The sequence below is a fragment of the Schistocerca americana genome, chromosome X, assembly GCF_021461395.2.
Source record: "Schistocerca americana isolate TAMUIC-IGC-003095 chromosome X, iqSchAmer2.1, whole genome shotgun sequence".
NCBI classification, from domain to species: Eukaryota; Metazoa; Arthropoda; class Insecta; order Orthoptera; family Acrididae; genus Schistocerca; species Schistocerca americana.
The window spans coordinates 267,414,121-267,433,556 of NC_060130.1; the positions used below are offsets into that span (position 1 = coordinate 267,414,121).

A 19,436-nucleotide genomic window follows, 5' to 3' on the forward strand; every position below is an offset into this window, starting at 1 on the left:
TGAAGACTACAATGATATGGCAACTGACACGGAGGACGAAATTGTAACGGATTCCAGTGAAACAGGTACAGCAGATGAAGAACTTGCCTTCTACCCCTTGTGTGATGCACCATCCACTTCATAACTCTAATCACCAAGGTTACTTCAATTTTCATTGTAAAACTGCAGCTGTACCGTCCATCTTTCCCTCGGGATCCCGATTACTCGCTGACACACGACAAGCCGACCGAAACGCCCTCACTCTCAGGTGCAATAGCATTTTGATCGACTAATACCGATTCGTAACGCGATATCTCCGCGGCATCGTGACTCAAAGTGTGCCTCACGAGCAGTCAGAGCCAGCCTAACGAACATCCAGGAAGCACGCTTCCTTATAAACTCTCTGTAGCCTTATCGGCTGCAACTGAGAACAGGAAAGAGCTAGTTTCCGCTCCCACGCGATAGCGACTAACAAGAGGACTGTACGAACATCCCGTCTCCGATTTGATTCGTATTCACAGGGTGTTTAGGACACTACTAGCACTTCACCACACTTAAACAGGAAGACGGAACTCACACAGGCTTTAAACGCGAGGTCTCTGGATCAAACCTCGCTGTTGGCACTTTTTCTTCATTCCCATGGAAATCCAACAACAGATTTATTATCACTGTGCAAATTATCCATAAGTAATGATTGATTTATAATTTTCGTAATCTTATTCTGAAAGAAGATGAAGTTTTTTCGTGAGGAGATTGGAAATAAAAAAGGATACACGAGAACTTTCAATCGAATCAGTATACTCATTTTATTGATATTATTGTATCTACATTTGTGACGAGCTTTATGTGTAACCTATAGAGCACTACACGAATCAGGATGATACTGATCATAGAAACATGGAAAACAATAATTATTGCAACACACAACACATGTAACGAATGCCGAATTTTTGCATGTGCATGGTTTATTCAATATGTCTGTTGCAAAAGAGACTTGGTTTATATTCATAATAGGTTGTCAGTCGCCACGCAACTTCGCGGGGTACCATGCGTATCAAAGCATATCGCCGAATATTGCTGCAGACAGCTCATGGTGTACGACTGATTCATAAACGTATCATAAAATATTGATAATTTCCGCAGTCATAATAAGTCTTCTGTTAGAATTAAATGGTGGCAAAAAAAGTATCAGCGCTGAGGTTGGATCCACTGATCTTGTGCTCTCGGAGCGAACTCTCAGTCGCTCGGTTGCTTGGTATACTAATGACCATAGAAAGTATGGTCGCTGAAAATTTTCAAAATCGATTTTCTCGAAAGCAGTGGATAGTTGAGTCTTTCTGTTTACAAATTTTGAAGTCCTGCTCGTACCATTGATACACTGGCAGTACGATTGAAATCGGTGAGGGGAAGTTAGTAGAGAGCCTTTTAAGTAATAGAAGCAGCAGCTGCCGTGTAGGCGTATTAATACACATATTCATATACAGGGTGAACATTAATAAAACTGACAAACTGCAGGGACAGATTCCTGACTGGAAATGGAGGAAAAAAGATCCTATGGACGTGTGTACAGAAATGCACCGTTGCCACGGTAGATGGAGATGACAAATGGAAGTTCCTCTGACTACGTATCGTGTATTCCTTGTGAGCTGCAGGCTGTGTGATTGACGCAGCGTACTGTAAGCGGCAGAATGGTCCGGTGTTCATGTCGGGAACAGGCCGAGATGGTTTTTGTTTACGGCCAAGCAGATGGAAACGGTCGAGAGGCAGCACGGTTGTACCGAACCAAGTGCCCTCACAGACACCAACCACATCACACAACATTTCAAGCAATTTTTGGGCGTTTGTGTAATCATGGATCCTTTCAGACAGACGAAAGTGCACGGAGGCGGCCCACTGTGCGTACACCAGATTTGGAGGACCGGTTGTGCAGGATATTAAGACGAACCTTAGAACAAGCTCCTGGAAAGTGGCCCACCAACATGGTGCAAGCCAAAGTACGATTATGTGAATCCTGCATGACAACCGCTACTGTCCACATCACCTACAATGTGTGCAAGGATTATAAGCAGCGGATTTCCCTCTACGGGAGGGGTTTTTTCGATGGTTTTCGCACCAGGCCATCACAGATATGGGATTTTTGTCATCTTCTTTACCGACGAAGCAACCTTTACCAGAACTATAACTGTCAATCTGCATAATCATCATCTGTGGGCTACTGACAATCGTCAGGGAATGTTTGAGGCGTCTTATCAGCATCAGTTTAGCATCAATATGTGGGTAGGGATTTTTGGCGACCACGTACTTGGACCAGTTATTATTCTACAACGCCTCTACGGACGAACGTACCTGGACTTCCTGGCCGGCCGTGGTGGCCGAGCGGTTCTAGGCGCTACAGTCTGGAACCACGCGACCGCTACGGTCGCAGGTTCGAATCCTGCCTCGGGCATGGATGTGTGTGATGTCCTTAGGTTAGTTAGGTTTAAGTAGTTCTAAGTTCTAGGGGACTGATGACCTCCGAAGTTAAGTCCCATAGGGCTCAGAGCCATTTGAACCATTTTTTTGGACTCCCTGCGAAATACTCTGTCTGGGCTGATTGAGAATGTGCCTTTGGCAATACGACAGGTTATGTGGTTTCTGCATGACGGACCACCACCCCACCTCGGCATTACAGTTCGTTGACATGTCAACAACATCTCCTCTGGAAATTGGATAGGACGCGGAGGCTCTGTATCATGGCTCGCTAGATCATCGTACTTAAACTCCCTGAATTTTTTACCTCGGGATTATCTTAAAAGCGTTTTGTATATTGAACCAGTTCCTGGTGTGCATACTCCAACAGCGTTCTCACAACGCCTGTGACGCTGTTCCGAGACAGGCCACGTGCGAAGGAGTCCGGAAATTCACGATGTGACATGTGAACTCCTCATTGCATCCCACGAAGGTCACTTTGAACATTTGTTGTGACGTGGATGTGATGCAGCTCTGTACTGCGTTCAGGGATGATTTTTTGTCGTTGCACGCGCACCGTCCATTTCTGGACGTACGTTTATAGGACCTTTTTTGCACTATTTCCAGTCAGGAATCCACCCGTGCAGATTGTCGGTTTCACCAAGTGTACATTGAGACCCAAAACGCCCTGAGGCCTCAGTGCCACCCCGGGAAGGCCTAGTCGTACTAAAAAATTATCAAGAATCGTTTATCGACTTTTGGCAATATCGGTGTGTCCTCTTTTCATTTAAGAGAACATTCTTCACTAAAATTTGAGCACAGAAAAGACAAATTAAAGCAAGTATCTGTGTCAGTCACTTTCATTTTCTCGTCCGACGCTTCTCCAGGGCTTCCTTGCTCATCTTCAGGTGGGCGAGTCGATTACATCACATTTTTGGACGTAGCCATTTGCCTCTTTTGAGTTTCATTTCAGACGATGTTCTAGCAGAAAGCACTGTGAGGGTCGCCATAAACATGCATTTTCATCTTTATATGGCACGCTAACACGAAACAATAACATAAACACTTGAAGCTAAGGATGTAAGCCCTCGAAACGTCTCGTGGGAGAAAATAAAACTGACCGAAACAGACAGTTGTAATTCGACTTTTATTTCATAAACAGTTGCAGTTTCCAAGTCACATTCCATCATGGCCAGCATAAGCTTAAGCAGATCGGATAAAAATGAGTCACCCCCAGGAGACATAACGCTAACTAACATCTTATAACATCGCCACTGGCTTTCGTAATGGCATCAATTGGACGGGCAAGAGCGCCCCCAATTTTCTTCGGGTATGCCGTATCCAACTAGATAGAGCGACTCACTGACATTAGATCCCGCAGAGCTACCAGATGGAGAGGATGTTGATTGCTACGATTCACTTGTTGCTCCAAATACTCCACACATTTTCTATGAGTTTCTCATTATGGGACCTGAACCATATATTATGCCACAGCAGGACATTATGTAGAGAGTTAGTAGACAGTATGCTTCTCGATATTTTATTTTTGTATGTAAGCTGATTTCGGCTCTATTGCCTTCATCAGTCCATCTGTGAACAATCGCATTTCTTTGCCTTTTACATAATATATAATTTACAAATGTTTTATATGTTGGATGTTGTACTCACGTGGTGACGTTGTAAACAGACATATGTCAACTTTGAATGAACTATTGCTGCTCTCCGTAGTTGTTAGATGTAATATTTTTTCAGTAACGTTACTGAAAAGATATTAGATCCAACAATTTGGGACAGCGGCAACAGCTTATTCAACGTTGACACGTGTCAGTTTACAACAGGAAGTGTACAAAACCTATATAAATTATATATTGTATAAAATATAAAGAAATGTGATCGTTTGCAGATGTACTGATAAAGGCAATAAATCCAAAATAAGCTCATATATAAAAATTAAATTTCAAGTAGCAAATGGTCTACTAATTCTCTGCATTATTTATGGGATTAGAATAGGTTGATATACCGAGCCGGTCAGAACGTAAGCGTGCAAACTTGTGAACAAATGTGTTGACATCTTGGAAGACGGGACTGTCCACAAGGTACTCTCACGAGGAGGCACAAAGCAGTACGACACTTGGTCCCCGACAGTTTTGCAATAAACACCCTGATTCAGGTTCACGGTAAACTGAATGAGTGGTTCAAGTAGTGGTACGAAACAAAAACTCACATCACAGAGCCACCCCCTGCCTGACAACTTCCTCCACACACTGCAGATCGTAGGTGCACCTAATGGTTTCCATCATTTGAAAAGAGGCAAGGTCGCGAGTCCTCGGTCCACACTACAAATCCCCAATCACGTGCAGCCGTGTTTCTGTGTTGTTTGGTCCACTGAAGTTGTGCACCAAATGGAAATTTTGCAAGGTAGCTTTTATATTGCCACAAAACAGTACAAACAGTTGATAGTAAAGTAGAACAAAGGAATGAATTTAGAACGTAAACAGCTGCAACATGCATAACGGTAGACAAAAATGTTCTTCCTTTTTTCCAACTTACTGGATTTACAGACACATTCCGACAACTAGTTAATGTGCTCAGTATGGGGTGTGACCCCCTTTGGCAGCAATACAGGTCTGCCTACGATGGGGCATGCTGTGAATGACGTCATCTGTCTCATGTTGAAACGATAACGCCCATTCTTCCTGCAGAGCTGCTCGCATCTTGGAGAGTGGTTGGTGAACGCTGACGTGATGCATACCATCTCCCTAGTGCATCCCAGACATGCCCTATTGGATTCAAATCGGGAGAGCGAACAGGCCATGTCATGCGTGTAATATCTTCCATTTCCAAGAAAACATCAACCACCCGTGCTCTATAAGGTCGAGCATTATCGTTTATCAGCACGAAGTCTGGAACCACAGCACATCGCAAATGAGGTCCCAAGATCTCGTCACGATATCTGTTAGCAGCTAAGCCTGGCCGAACCACCCGTACGATTTCATGAATAGGTGTTCGTGTGGTAAACAATCCCTGCCCACACCATCCTCCACGATACCGGTCTCTTTCCACAATGTCTGGGTCTCGAAATCATGATTTACGTTCCCTCCAAATGCGAATCCATCGAGAACCACTCTCCAGACTAAATTGAGACTCATCTGTGAAAACAACATTAGCCCACTTTCGACCGCCCAGGTGGCATGTTGATGACTCATCGGGACAACAGTTTGCGACTGTCTTGCTTCCGTTCTTGTCCCTCCACCGCACAGACTCTGGTAGGCATCTTCTCTGTGCCATAGTGCACCGACTGCGACTGTGTGCACACCGATTGTAGATGTGGGACTACCCTCCAAACACTACCTCGTTTCATAGGTGCACTAACGTCATCGTTGGCATTGTTCTCCGTTGACTAGCATGCCATTTTCCGTGCAGAACAAGATCGTACGGACATCTGGTTGATAAATTAGACACAGGAGGGGGAAATGTCCGGGAAAGATGTTGTTGCCATGTCAACGAACTGTAATGTGGAAGTGGGGTGGGCCGGCCGCGGTGGTCTCGCGGTTCTAGGCGCGCAGTCCGGAACCGCGCGACTGCTACGGTCGCAGGTTCGAATCCTGCCTCGGGCATGGATGTGTGTGATGTCCTTAGGTTAGTTAGGTTTAAGTAGTTCTGAGTTCTAGGGGACCACAGCTGTTAAGTCCCATAGTGCTCAGAGCCATTTGAAGTGGGGTGGTGCTCCGTCATGCAGAAACCACATAACCTGTCGTATTGCCAAAGGCACATTATCAGTCAGCCTAGGCAGAGTATGTCGCAGGAAGTCCAGGTACGTCGAGGCGTTGTGGAATAATAACTGGTCCAAGTACGTGGTCGCCAAAAATCCCTACTCACATTTTGTTGCTAAACTGATGCTTTCATTTTGGATACCAGTGTGTATGAGCAAGGGTCAATTGCGAGGTATTCCACTCCAGACGTTCATTTCATGTTGACCCCTCCATGATGTTCGCTCGAAACCTGGTCGCGATAGATCTGCAGTCTTTGATAGCAGTAATACATTTCGGGTTTGAAAGCACTTGCCACTGCCAAAGCCTGCCACTCGTCTCCGGTATTATCAGTTAGTACAGTTTTACGACCACTGTTCTTACGTTGCGCTACGTGATTGGTATTGGTACACCATTCTTGCAGACACTTTGGACAGTCCGCGTTGATACACCAACGAATGGGGGTAACTTCATTCTCAGTGCCAGCATGGGGTCGTCCAAACAAGATATCTCTTTTCTGCCATTCTGTCATGTCTTCACATCGATTCATCTCATCACGCTGATTCCGCACAACAGGCTAGCACGTACACTACTGGCCATTAAAATTGCTACACCACGAAGATGATGTGCTATAGACGCGAAATTTAACCGACAGGAAGAAGATGCTGTGGTATGCAAATGATTAGCTTTTCAGAGCATTCACACAAGGTCGGCGCCGGTGGTGACACCTACAACGTGCTGACATGAGGGAAGTTTCCAACCGATTTCTCATACACAAACAGCAGTTTACCGGCGTTGCCTGGTGAAACGTTGTTGTGATGCCTCGCGTAAAGAGGAGAAATGCGTACTATCACGTTTCCGACTTTGATAAAGGTCGGATTGTAGCCTATCGCGATAGCGGTTTATCGTATCGTGACATTACTGTTCGCGTTGGTCGAGATCCAATGACTGTTAGCAGAATATGGAATCGGTGGGTTCAGGAGGGTAATATGGAACGCCGTGCTGGATCCCAACGCCCTCGTATCACTATCAGTCGAGATGACAGGCATCTTATCCGCATGGCTGTAACGGATCGTGCAGCCACGTCTCGATCCGCTAGTCAACAGATGGGAATTGCAAGACAACAACCATCTGCACGAACAGTTCGACGACGTTTGCAGCAGCATGGACTATCAGAACGGAGACCATGGCTGCGGTTACCCTTGACGCTGCATCACAGACAGGAGCGCCTGCGATGGTGTACTCAACGACGAACCTGGGTGCACGAATGGCAAAACGTCATTTTTTCGGATTAATCCAGGTTCTGTTTACAGCATCATGATGGTCGCATCCGTGTTTGGCGACATCGCGATGAACGCACATTGAAAGCGTGTATTCGTCATCGCCATACTGGCGTATCACCCGGCGGGATGGTATGGGGTGCCATTGGTTACACGTCTCTGTCACCTCTTGTTCGCACTGACGGCACTTTGAACAGTGGACGTTACATTTCAGATGTGTTACGACCCGTGGCTCTACCCTTCATTCGATCCCTGCGAAACCCTACATTTCAGCAGGATAATGCACGACCGCATGTTGCAGGTCCTGTACGGGCCTTTCTCGATACAGAAAATGTTCGACTGCTACCCTGGCAGCACATTTTCCAGGTCTCTCACCAATTGAAAACGTCTGGTCAATGGTGGCCGAGCAAATAGCTCGTCACAATACGCCAGTCACTACTCTTGATGAACTGTGGTATCGTGTTGAAGCTACATGGACAGCTGTACCTGTAAACGTCATCCAAGCTCTGTTTGACTCAATGCCCAGAAGTATCAAGGCCGTTATTACGGCCAGAGGTGGTTGTCCTGGGTACTGATTTCTCAGGATCTATGCACCCAAATTGCGTGCAAATGTAATCACATGTCAGTTCTAGTATAATATATTTATCCAATGAATACCCGTTTATCATCTGCATTTCTTCTTGGTGTAACAATTTTAGGGGCCAGTAGTGTACATTCGACATCTCTCCCACTTGTGGAAATAAGGAATACTAGCAGCCGTACAGTTTATAAAATACATCAATTACACGAACAGTTCCAGCAGCATGTTAGTGTCATATTCAGGCCCTATACACCAAAAATCACATGACACAATATATTACAAGTAATGCACAAATGTTGATGAATCATTAAATAGGGTTATATGAATGCGTGGCGACTGTTCTTTCCGATGTGTCCGAATCGATCCCGCACAGGATCCGCAGCTGTGATACATCTACTGAAGCGCCAAGGAAACTATTGTAGGCATGCTTTTTCAAATACAGAGATATGTAAACAGACAAAATACGGCGCTGCGGTCGGCAACACATATACAAGACAACAAGTATCTGGCGCAGTTATTACATCGGTTACTGCTGCTACAATGGCAGGATATCAAGAATTATGTGTGTTTGAACATGGTGTTATAGTCGGTGCACGAGCGATGGGACACAGCAACTCGGAGGCAGCGATGAAGTGGGGATTTACCCGTGCGACAATCTCACGAGTGTACCGTGAATATCAGGAATCCTGTGAAACATCGAATCTCCGACATCGCTGCGTCCGGAAAAAGATCCTGCAAGAACGGGACCAACGACTGAAGAGAATCGTTGAAAGTGAGAGAAGTGCCACCCTTCCGCAAATTGCTGCAGATTTCAGTGCTGGGCCATCAACAAGTGTCAGCGTGCGAATCACTCAACGAAACACCATTGATATGGGCTTTCGGAGCCGAAGGCCCACTCTTGAACCCTTGATAGCTGCACGACACAAAGCCTTACGCCTCACATGGGCCTGTCAGCACCGACATTGGACTGCTGATGACTGGAAACATGTTGCCTGGTTGGACGAGCCTCGTTTCAAATTGTATCGAGCGGATGGAAGTGTACGGGTATGGAGACAACATCATGAATTCACGGACACTGCGTCTCAGCAAACGACTGTTCAATCCGGTTGAGGCTCTGTAATGGTGTGGAGCCTGTGCAGTTGGTATGATATGGGACCCCTGATACGTCTAGATACGACTCTGACAAGTGACACGTACGTAACCATCCTGTGTGGTCACCTGCATCCATTCATGTCCATTGTGCATTCCGACGGTCTTGGGCAATTCCAACAGGACAATGCGACACCTCACATGTCCAGAACTGCTACAAGGTGGATCCAGGAACACTCACCTGAGTTTAAACACTTCGGTTGGCCACCAAATTCCCCAGACTTGAACATTATTGAGCATATCTGGGATTCCTTGCAACGTGCTGTTCAGAAGAGGTCTCCACCCCCTCGTGCTCTTACGGGGTTTATGGATATCAGTGCAGGTTTCATGATGTCAGTTCCCTCCAGCACTACTTCAGACAGTAGTAGAGTCCATGCCACGTCGTGTTGCGGCACTTCTGTGTACTCTCGGGGGCCCTAAACGTTATTAGGCAGGTGTACCAGTTTCTTTGACTCTTCAGTGTATTATGTAAATTGGAGAGGGAGGGAGGAGAAAGGAAAGGAAAGGAACTAATGATATCTGTTTCATCGGGATTTTGTGCGGAATCAGTGGTGACGAGTGAAAATGTATGCTGGTCCAGTACTCGAACCCGGGATCTCCTGCTTACTAGGCAGTTCCGTTAACCACTACGCTACCCGGACACGGTGTTTATCGCAGGTGCGTAGATTATCTCCGCACGTTGCCTGGCTGACCTACATTCCCACCTGCGCCACCTATCCACAGTCTCTATTCAAGTCCACACGCTCGCCGATTTTAGATTTCCACTGGAGTTAGAACGTAAATGTACATGGTTGTGGATTCACTTGCCCATCGAGGCGACTCAGTGATATGAATGCGTGGTATCTGTTCTTTCTGACAGGTTTTGCTGCAGAATTCTTTAGCATATTCTAAGTTCGAGTATAACACGTTTTCTTTAGCAAGAAATATTTCTGAACACAAATTAGCACTGATTTAGAAAGCATCGCTAGTGCGAACTCACCTCACTATTTTCTCGCACGATATCCTGTGAACCATAGATGAAGGGCAACAGGCAGATTCCATATTCCTGGAGTTCCGGGAAGCGTTTTACACAGTGCCCCACTCCATACTTAATGAGGGTCCGAGTATACGGAATAAGTTCTCAGATATGTGAGTGGATCGAAGACTTCGTAAGTAATAGAACCCAGTACGTCGTCCGTGTCAACAAGTGTTCATCACAGACAAAGATACTGTCTGAAGCGTCGCAGTGAAGTGTGCCAGGAGAGCCCTTCTTCTTCACGTACATTAACGATCAGACAGATAGGGTGAGTTACAATCTGAGACTGTTAGCTGAAGACATTGTAGTGTTCGGGAAAGACAAGAAATGTATTCGCAGTTGCCAAAATGGACAACCATCAGTTATATAATCGGCTGACGACAATGAAAATTTATATCGGACCGAGTCTCAAACCCGGCTTTCCCGCCTGTCGCGAACAGTATCCTTACCATTACCCTACGCGAACGCGGCTCAGCGGTAGCTCCTAATTTCCATACGTCGTCAACCATCTGTCTACAATCTGTAATCGTACATCCATTATGTATATTCCCGTACAGGGGAGAGATTTTACTCGGAAAGTCGCTTCGCCAGTGTCGGCAGATAAATACGATATTGCAGTGCCTGTGTTATTCCATATTACGGTGCAATATTCCTTCGGAATGTATGTACGTCTGAAGGAACATTGCAGCCTACTACGGAATAACAAAGGCACTGCAATTTCGTATGTTCGGGAAAGTGTCGTCGTTCAGTGGTACAGGATGACAGACAGAATTTCAATTTATCTGGTGAATGGCAGCTTGCTCTGAATGTGGAAAGATGTTAGTTAATGCAAATGAGTAGGACAACCAGTCCTGTAATGTTTGAATACAGCATTTGTGGTGTGCTGCTGACCAAGTCACGTCGATTAAATATCTACGCGTAACATTGGGAAATGATATGAAACGGAAGGTCCACGTCAAGTCGGTAGCAGGTAAGTCCAGTGGGTAACTTCTGTTTATTGGAAGAATTCTAGGAAACTGTAGCTTGTAAATAATAGATTTCAACTATCAGTCGTCCTTTGGAATTTTTATCGGCAGATCTAGATTTCAGGTAGAAACTAGCCATTCTCAATGCACAATCATTTTTGGTCAATCCATGTAATGTCTGTAGGTCGGGCTTTGTCCACAGTTCATTGAATACCAACAGGCATTACATGCTTTGACCAAAAATTATAGTGCTTTGAGAATGGATAGTTTCTAGCTGAAATCTGAATCTGCCGATAAAAATTATAAAGGACGACTGATAGCTGAAATCTATTATTTACAAGTCAAGATAACAGTCGCTGCGTGCAACAGCCTCTGAATGGAGGGTAACCTGATAAACTGTAGCTTGTCTGTATAGGACACCGCGTATTAACACTAGTGTGACCCATACTTGAGTACTGATCGAGTGTCCGGGATTCCCACCAGTTCGGATTAAAGGAAGATATTCAAGCAATTCAGAGGCGTGTTGCAAGATTTGTTACTGGCAATTCGATAAACACGCAAGTATTACGGAAATGTTCCGTAACTCAAATGGGACTCACTGGAGGACAGACGACGTTCTTTCTACATCTACATCTACATCTACATCCATACTCCACAAGCCACCTGACGGTGTGTGGCGGAGGGTATCCTGAGTACCTCTATCGGTTCTCCCTTCTGTTCCAGTCTCGTATTGTTCGTGGAAAGAAGGACTGTCGGTATGCTTCTGTGAGGGCTCTAATCTCTCTGATTTTATCCTCATGGTCTCTTCGCGAGATATACGTAGTAGAGAGCAATATACTGCTTGACTCTTCGGTGAAGGTAAGTTCTCGAAACTTCAACGAAAGCCCGTACCGAGCTACTGAGCGTCTCTCCTGCAGAGTCTTCCACTGGAGTTTATCTATCATCTCCGTAACGCTTTCGCGATTACTAAATGATCCTGTAACGAAGCGCGCTGCTCTCCGTTGGATCTTCTCTATCTCTTCTATCAACCCTATCTGGTACGGATCCCACACCGGTGAGCAGCATTCAAGCAGTGGGCGAACAAGTGTACTGTAAACTACTTCCTTTGTTTTCGGATTGCATTTCCTTAGGATTCTTCCAATGAATCTCAGTCTGGCATCTGCTTTACCGACGATCAACTTTATATGATCATTCCATTTTAAATCACTCCTAATGCGTACTCCCAGATAATTTATGGAATTAACTGCTTCCAGTTGCTGACCTGCTATTTTGTAGCTAAATGATAAGGGATCTATCTTTCTATGTATTCCAGCACATTACACTTGTCTACATTGAGATTCAATTGCCATTCCCCGCACCATGCGTCAATTCGCTGCAGATCCTCCTGCATTTCAGTACAATTTTCCATTGTTACAACCTCTCGATACACCACAGCATCATCTGCAAAAAGCCTCAGTGAACTTCCGATGTCATCTACAAGGTCTTTATGTATATTGTGAATAGCAACGGTCCTATGACACTCCCCTGCGGCACACCTGAAATCACTCTTACTTCAGAAGACTTCTGTCCATTGAGAATGACATGCTGCGTTCTGTTATCTAGGAACTCTTCAATCCAATCACGCAATTGGTCTGATAGTCCATATGCTCTTACTTTGTTCATTAAACGACTGTGGGGAAGTGTATCGAACGCCTTGCGGAAGTCAAGAAACACGGCATCTACCTGTGAACCCGTGTCTATGGCCCTCTGAGTCTCGTGGACGAATAGCGCGAACTGGGTTTCACACGACCGTCTTTTTCGAAACCCATGCTGATTCCTACAGAGTAGATTTCTAGTCTCCAGAAAAGTCATTATACTCGAACATAATACGTGTTCCAAAATTCTACAACTGATCGACGTTAGAGATATAGGTCTATAGTTCTGCACATGTGTTCGACGTCCCTTCTTGAAAACAGGGATGACCTGTGCCTTTTTCCAATCCTTTGGAACGCTGCGCTCTTCTAGAGACCTACGGTACACCGCTGCAAGAAGGGGGGCAAGTTCCTTCGCGTACTCTGTGTAAAATCGAACTGGTATCCCATCAGGTCCAGAGGCCTTTCCTATTGTCAGCGATTTTAATTGTTTCTCTATCCCTCTGTCGTCTATTTCGATATCTACCATTTTGTCATCTGTGCGACAATCTAGAGAAGGAACTACAGTGCAGTCTTCCTCTGTGAAACAGCTTTGAAAAAAGACATTTAGTATTTCGGCCTTTAGTCTGTCATCCTCTGTTTCAGTACCATTTTGGTCACAGAGTGTCTTGACATTTTGTTTTGATCCACCTACCGCTTTGACATAAGACCAAAATTTCTTAGGATTTTCTGCCAAGTCAGTACATAGAACTTTACTTCCGAATTCATTGAACGCCTCTCGCATAGCCCTCCTCACACTACATTTCGCTTCGCGTAATTTTTGTTTGTCTGCAAGGCTTTGGCTATGTTTATGTTTGCTGTGAAGTTCCCTTTGCTTCCGCAGCAGTTTTCTAACTCGGTTGTTGTACCACGGTGGCTCTTTTCCATCTCTTACGATCTTGCTTGGCACATACTCATTTAACGCATATTGTACGATGGTTTTGAACTTTGTCCACTGATCCTCAACACTATCTGTACTTGAGACAAAACTTTTGTGTTGAGCCGTCAGGTACTCTGTAATCTGCTTTTTGTCACTTTTGCAAAATAGAAAAATCTTCCTACCTTTTTTACTATTTCTATTTATGGCTGAAATCATCGATACAGTAACCGCTTTATGATCGCTGATTCCCTGTTCTGCGTTAACTGTTTCAAATAGTTCGGGTCTGTTTGTCACCACAAGGTCTAATATGTTATCGCCACGAGTCGGTTCTCTGTTTAACTGCTCAAGGTAGTTTTCAGATAAAGCACTTAAAAAAATTTCACTGGGTTCTTTGTCCCTGCCACCCGTTATGAACGTTTGAGTCTCCCAATCGATATCCGGCAAATTAAAATCTCCACCCAGAACTATAACATGGTGGGGAAATCTACTCGAAATGTTTTCCAAATTATCCTTCAGGTGCTCAGCCACAACAGCTGCTGAGCCAGGGGGCCTATAGAGACATCCAATTACCATGTCTGAGCCAGCTTTAACCGTGACCTTCACCAAAATTATTTCACATTTCGGATCTCCGTCAATTTCCTTCGATACTATTGTACTTCTTATCGCTATAAACACGCCTCCCCCTTCACTGTCCAGCCTGTCTCTGCGGTATACATTCCAATCTGAGTTTAGGATTTCATTACTGTTTACGTCTGGTTTCAGCCAACTTTCTGTGCCTAGTACTATATGGGCGTTGTGACCGTTTATTAATGAAAGCAGTTCTTGGACATTTCTATAGACGCTCCTGCAATTTACTATTAGCACATTAATATTGTTATTCCCTGTTGCATTTTGCGTATTCCTACCTTGCCGCGTCTCAGGAGGCGTCTTGTCGGGCCTAGGGACTGAATTCTCTAACCTAAAAAAACCCCATGTGCACTCCACACGTACTCCGCTACCCTTGTAGCTCCTTCCGGCGTGTAGTGCACGCCTGACCTATTCAGGGGGACCCTACATTTCTCCACCCTATAGCGGAGGTCGAGAAATTTGCACCCCAGATCTCCGCAGAATCGTCTGAGCCTCTGGTTTAAGCCTTCCACTCGGCTCCAAACCAGAGGACCGCGATCGGTTCTGGGAACGATATTACAAATAATTAGCTCTGATTCCACCCCGCGAGCGAGGCTTTCCGCCTTCACTAATTCCGCCAACCGCCTGTACGAACTGAGGATGACCTCTGAACCCAGACGGCAGGAGTCATTGGTGCCGACATGAGGAACAATTTGCAGTCGGGTGCACCCAGTGCTCTCTATCGCCGCCGGCAGGGCCTCCTCCACATCTCGGATGAGACCCCCCCGGCAAGCAGACAGAGCGAACACTGGCCTTCTTCCCCGACCTTTCTGCTATTTCCCTAAGGGGCTCCATCATCCGCCTAACGTTGGAGCTCCCAATAACTAATAAACCCCTCCCCCCGTGTGCCTGCTCGGACCTTGTTGAAGGAGTGGCCACATGTCCACTCACAGGCAGAGCGGGCGATGCCACAAAGCCAGCCTCCACATTGACCCTCCGCCTCGTGCGCCGCGAACGCCGCTGAGCTCGCCACTCCCCTTGGGGAGAGGGTGGCCCAACCGCGCCCGGTACCCGCGAAGATGTCTCGACAGCAGGGACAGTGGGTGAAGCATGTAACACCTGGAGCGTACGATGCGACGCACCAGACTCCCCACTGCCGCTACACTCCGAGGCAGCAGCCTGAAGACGGCTGACCGCGGCCATCCAAAGAAATCAACTTTTAACTAGACTGCTAATTCACTAAAGGCGGCTGATTGTTGACTAAACTGTGGTTGCTAGCCACTTCTTGAAGAAAACAATGAAAATAGCACTACCTGTCTCTGGACTGTACTGAAAACAAATACTAGCACTACTGGCACTATGGTTGATTAAAGGGACTCTCTCTGACTGTATTCAAAACAAACACGAAATCTATGGAACACTATTACTAGCACTCGACAATTAAAGCTTCCTAAAAGCAAAAACACACGGAAGAAGAAGTGACAAGTAAGAAAAATACAATTAATACTTAAATTAAGGTAGCTCGCTGCACAGCAGACGCGAAGCAGACGGCAGTTACGCGAAAGACTATGTATTGAGAAAATTCAGAGATCCTGTATCTGCACTTTATTGCAGAACGATTCTACTGCCACCAATAAACACTGCTTGTAAGAACCGCGAAGACAACGAAAGAGAAAATAGAGCTCATTCGGCGGCGTATAGATAGTCGCTTTTCCCTCTCTCCATTGCGAGTGGAACAGCAACGGAAATGACTAGCAGTGATACAAGGTATCCTCGCACTGTATTGCTGTATTGCGGAGTACGTATGTAGATGTGGATGACCTCAGATGCGACAAACGGTACTCTGCTTTATATCAGCAACTCTAACGAAGAAACAATGGGCAAGGACTCAGTCATTATCGTACGAGGGGCGTTCAATAAGTAACGCAACAAATTTTTTATCGGCCAGTTTCGCTTGAAAAAAATGCGGAATTTGCTGTGGGATATGGTGGAATTTTTCTGCTTGAGTCTCTGTAGTTTCACGACGTCCTGATAGGTGGCAGCACTGTACGTAGCCCTGAAAATGAAGGTGTGTTCAAAGCAGAGATCTGTCATTAAGTTTTTTCTTGCTGGAAAATGAGAGCATCGCGGATATTCATAGGCGCTTGCAGAATGTCTACGGAGACCTGACAGTGAACAAAAGCAGGGTGAGTCGTTGGGCGAGATATCTGTCATAATCGTATCAAGGCCGCACAAACTTGTCCGATCCCCCGCGTGATGGTCGGCCGCACTCAGCTGTGCCCCTGCTGTATAGGAACGTGCGGGAACTCTCATCTGAGGCAATCCATGGAGTAGCGCCACACTACCTCTCCTCAGAAGAAAAAGTTCAAAGCCGCACCCTCAGCCGGTAAAGTCATGGCGACGCTCTTCTGGAACTCTGAAGGGGTTATTCTGTTTGATGTCCTCCCTCATGGCGCAACGATCAACTCTGAAGTCTACTGTGCTACCCTCAGGAAACTGAAGAAACGACTTCAACGTGTTGGTCGCCGCAAAAATCCAAACGAACTTCTCCTTTGCCATTTAAGACCTTAAGCATTTTTATTTAGTTCCTGATATAAGTCTGCCACTATTTCAGTGTCATCCGCAAATCTGATGCAGTGAATACGATTACCATTACTTTTAATTCCACACGTCTTTCATTTTATTGTCGTTATTGCCACATAGATGCACATATTAAATGAGAAAGATGATAGAGGGCAGTGCTGTCTTACTCCCCTTTTGATTTTTGCTTCTTTCTTGCTACCATTTATGTCCAATTCAGGGCTTTGACTTTTGTATATACTCAAAATTATTCGCCTGTTCTTCCAGTCAAACTCTGCTTTGTACATGCTTTAAATAGTAACTTCCAATCAAGAATATCAAATACATTTTCTAGGTCAACAAATGCTAGATGCGTTTTTTGTTTACTATAAACGTATTTCCAAAATCTGATGCAGCGCCAGTGTTGCTTCCCTCGTTCCTTTCGGTGATCTGAGGTTGAATAAGTTCCACTCTATTTTGTTTTTAATCCTCTCTTTAACTATTGACAGTAACGTTTTTGATGCATTTGACAGAAGGGCTAGTGTTGTATAATTATAGAGTCCTTTTTCTTTCGTCCTCTTGGGTAATGCAATAGTTTTTCTTTTTGTCAAGTCAGGTGTTATGATACCCCCTTCGAAACATTTATATACCACAGTAAAAAATTTACTTTCGATGTTGTCACTACTGTTTCGTTATAGCTCTGCAGGAGTGTCATTTGTATCCTTAGTTTAGATTTTATCAGATGTACTTTTCGTTCCAGTTGTATCACAGTGAGGAAATCCTCTGGGAAGCGTAGAAAACAAGGACACACAATAAATATTTACAAATTAAGAGCAGATATGCTAATGTACCTCACACAGATCCTAAACTAAATTGCCCTTGTGAATGTGGAATCAGTCAAAACGAATCTTAAGCATATTTACATTTAAAAGGATATAAAACTAGTCAAAAATATTATATGTTCAATACATTTAGGTGCATATGATAATTCTTAGGCTATTGTAGCCTCACATCAGCAAATAAAAAAAATAAAGTAAAGAGCATTTTACAGCACTTTTCTACAATGATCACATAACTATACAAAATTTGTACAGAAGTCAGACTGTACGCAATATTCACATTATGTGATATTATTAATAACATAGACGCATCAGTCGGTTCTGCTAAGAAATTCGTCACTGAAAGAGAAAGAGTTGGCCATCAATAAATCCTTTAGGCTCTTCTCAAACTGAACTTAATTATTAGTTATACTTTTTATGGCTGTTGGCATGTTATTGAAAATATGTGTATTGCTGAGCTGTTGGTTTAAAAAAAAAAGATATATTTTTAATGACAAATTTCATTAAGGAGTAAATATATAGGACCGGAGTGGTTAGTATCCCCAGTTCCTTAAACAGCCCTCGCAGGATATTCTTGATCCTCACCACAAGTGATTCGTATTGCACGTTTTTTGACTCTGAAAACTTTAGCTTGGCATGATGAGTTACCCGAGAAAATAATCCTGTGTGACATTATGGAATGAGAGTAAGTATTTTTATATCACACATGTCTGACAGCATTGGCAAAGAAAAAAAAAAGATTTGTTTAGGCGCTTCAGCAGTTCTGTGGTATGCTTCTCCCAGTTAAATTTAGTGTCAAACAGTAATACCAAGAATTTAACACTGTCAACTTCTTCTATCTGCTTGTGGTTACACGTCTACATCTACATGGATACTCTGGAAATCACATTTAAGTGCCTGGTAGAGGGTTCATCGAACCACCTTCACAATTCTCTATTATTCCAATCTCGTATAGCGCGCGGAAAGAACGGACACCTATATCTTTCCGTACGAGCTCTGATGTCCCTTATTTTATCGTGGTGATCATTCTCCCTATGTAGGTCGATGTCAACAAAATATCTTCGCATTCGGAGGAGAAAGTTGGTGATTGGAATTTCGTGAGAAGATTCTGTCGCAACGAAAAACGCCTTTCTTTTAATGATGTCCAGCCCAAATCCTGTATCATTTCTTTGACACTCTCTCCCATATTTCGCGATAATACAAAACGTGCTGCCCTTCTTTGAACTTTTCAATGTACACCATCGGTCCTATCTGGTGAGAACCCACACTGCGCAGCAGTATTCTATAAGAGGACCTACAAGAGTAGTGTAGACAGTCTCCTTAGTAGATCTGTTTGATTTTCTAAGTGTCCTGCGAATAAAACGCAGTTCTTGGTTAGCCTTCCCCACAACATTTTCTATGTCTTCCTTCCAATTTAAGTTGTTCGTAATTGTAATATCTAGGTATTTAGTTGAATTTACGGCTTTTAGATTAGACTGATTTATTGTGTAGCCGACGTTTAACGGATTCCTTTTAGCACTCATGTGGATGGCCCCATACTTCTCGTTATTTAGGGTCAACTACCAATTTCCGCACTATTCAGATATCTTTTCTAAATCGTTTTACAATTTGTTTTGACCTTCTGATGACTTTATTAGACGATAAACGACAGCGTCATCTGCGCTGGTCAGATTGTCTCCCAAATCGTTTATATAGATAAGGAAAAGCAAAGAGCCTA

The 19,436-nt window shown here is 44.5% G+C and overlaps 1 protein-coding gene across 1 annotated transcript in view; it reads left to right on the top strand.

The window, feature by feature from the left end:
* LOC124555588 overlaps positions 1–19,436 on the top strand; it is a 1,059,882-nt gene that overhangs the window by 503,329 nt on the left and 537,117 nt on the right. The window lies entirely within an intron of this gene.